General features: G+C 40.1%; 1 non-coding gene across 1 annotated transcript; it reads right to left on the reverse strand.

Moving 5' to 3' along the window:
• Positions 1–548: 548 nt before the first annotated feature.
• Positions 549–651, reverse strand: LOC148026855 (U6 spliceosomal RNA). Its single transcript, XR_015692993.1, has one exon. It is a non-coding gene; the product is annotated as a U6 spliceosomal RNA (small nuclear RNA).
• Positions 652–2,738: the final 2,087 nt, after the last annotated feature.

A 2,738-nucleotide genomic window follows, 5' to 3' on the forward strand; every position in this document is an offset into this window, starting at 1 on the left:
CACTAATTCAAATTCATGCTTCTTTTCAGTTATGTTCCATGAGCGAGAGATGAAATCTCAACATATACTTTGCTTTTACTTTGTTCCCGGGAGAGGTGTTATTTCCATGGTGCACTTTTGGTGCACTGACTGAGAAAATAGTCACTCGTGGGGGAGATATTTAGCAAAATATATTCATGAAATGGATGGTAGGGTACTATCCAAATTTTCTAGAAGCAGAGGTGATCTAGAGAAAAATAAAAAAATGGAGAAGAAAAAAAGCATCTGATCAGCACTAGCAGTCTTGTCATGATCCCATGCATGCCTAGCAGATACAATTGATTGAATTTCTCTTCATCGGCATAATTGATTATGGCAAAATCCTCAGAAGTTGTGTATTAGCATCCCTCTCGTTTCCCATTCTCCATGAACCAAGTGTAGCATAAATCCGCTTCGACTCTATTGTTTCTATGCAAAGTGGTTCATCTGGAGCTCGATGCTAGCTACTTCCTAGAGACTTGGCTGATAGGAAAGAAACCCTGACTCAGATGTCTCCGAAGAGACATCTGATAAATTTGGACCATTTCTCGATTTGTGTGTGACATCCTTGCGTAGGGGCCATGCTAATCTTCTCTGTATTATTACAATTTTATCAGATGTCTCCCTTGAAACATCTCTACCTTCTCTTCAACCTCCTTATCCATATATGCAACATCTTCACCCTTTCTCTCTTTCCCTTCCTCTGATTGCTGATTTAGATCGTGGACTTTCATCAACAGGAGTTGTCGACTTCTTGTCACACTCTCTCTCATGCCATCTCTAATCACCGTCATTTCATCATTAGGTGTAGCAGGCTTTTGATTATGGCATATCGATTTTTCTCCTTTAGCTGTTTGATTTGACCACAACAAGGAGATTTAGAAGAGTTTGGGCAGCATTAGTTCATCATCAGGCTCTCTATTATGGCACCATAGATTATGTGCTTCCAAAAGCCCTCATCGTCAATATTATGAACTAAGGGATCATGGCTTCGATCAATGTTCCATCAACAAGCATCTACAAGATATTGATCGACTTCAATCTTCCCTCATGGCATCTGTGACCATCAATAAGTGTTTGCAGGATCATGGCATATTAATTGTTTAAAGCTCTTCATCCGACATCTATGGTTGCCATTGCCATCTTATTGTGTTGTTCCATCAGCAAGCTTGTAGCATCATTTGATGAATATGCATCTACATCTATCTATTTATGATAGTTGATTATCTGTAACAATTTCCATTAATTATGTATAAAAGGGTCCTATTGAGATAAAGTGTGTTTTTATCTAGATCATTCTCAACACACTCTTGAAGCATCCTCAATGGCATGAACAAGATGGTGTTCCTTTGGTTTTAAAGTGTGCGAGTTCATGACAAAGCAGGGGATGGCATCCTTGGTGTGATGGTCCATGGGTGGTCTCCTACAGCTTGGCTTCCTCATTGATGCTAAAGACATGTTCAATGGTTTTGCAATTCTTCTTCTTTGTGCTTGCCAAGGATGGCTTCGCAATTGTGTTCAGGGAGAATGATGAAGCCTAAAGATGCTCCAAATTTGGCACTCTAATGCATCTACATGAAATACATCAATATACTCTTATAATGCTTTTAAAAAATGTCATATTCATAAAAGTAGGCTATAAATCTTGAAGATCCTAAAAAAATAGTGCTAAGGCTAAGGCCAATGTACACAAAACCAAAAGACTACTATTAATAAATTGTTTTATAAAGGGGTGTATGTGGGGGATGATTGAGTGTGCTCCTTCCTTTGTATACCTCTTCTCTCTCACATGCAGCTTCTCCATGTGTAGTTTTCTTGAAAAAAGAGGCTCTCTGTCTCCCTCTCCCTCTCCCTCTTTGTGTCATGGAAATAGAGAGTGATGAAGAAGGAGAGGACGCTGATTCAGATTCATGCTTCTTTTCAATTATGTTCCACGAGTGAGAGATGAAATCTTAGCTTAGCCTTTGCTCATATTTTGTTCCCCCCTGAGAGAGTCGTTATTTCCATCATCCATTTTTGGTGCACTAGCCAAGAAAACAATCACTCGTGGGGGAGATACTTAGCAAAAGATATTCATGAAATGGATGGCAGGGTACTATTTGATTTTCCTAGAAGCAGAGGTGATCTAGAGAAAAAGAAAAAAATGGAGAGAAAAAAAAAAACACATGATCAACACCAGCAGTCTTGTCATGATCCCATGCATGCCTAGTAGATACAATTGATTGTGTTTACCGTGTTTACCGCAGCACAGAGGAGCGGGAAAATGGAAAAAAGGAAATAGCAAAAAAGGCGCAGGATAAAAGAAGGAAAAGGCGCATTGACCGGTAACCAGACCCTGAATAATTTAAATGTTCAGGCACGACCCCCAGAATGTCTTAGTGTCGCCTTGAGAAAGCAAAAGAGTAAAAAGTGCACCACTAAATGTGGAAGCGCTCCCGAATCCTTGTAAAAGAGTGCCAGGCTCGCTCTTGTGCAAATTTTATGCATTAATTGGGAATAGGATAAATTAGAATGGTGGGAAATGAGAAATGGGCTTAGGCCAATGGCCGGCCATGTAAAAAAGGGGATGACCGCCCAAAGAAGGGAGGGCATGTATATAAAGTTCAAAAGTGAATGAGAAGCTGATTCTTGTGTGTGGCTAAAGCTTCGTCTTTTTCTTCTCTTGTTTCTTGCCTTCTTGCTTGTGCTTGAGAAAGGGAGTGAGGGAGTGTGCGAGGGTG

This window comes from Lygodium microphyllum, chromosome 13, assembly GCF_053477565.2.
Source record: "Lygodium microphyllum isolate KBCC chromosome 13, Lygodium_microphyllum_v1.1.10, whole genome shotgun sequence".
NCBI classification, from domain to species: domain Eukaryota; kingdom Viridiplantae; phylum Streptophyta; class Polypodiopsida; order Schizaeales; family Lygodiaceae; genus Lygodium; species Lygodium microphyllum.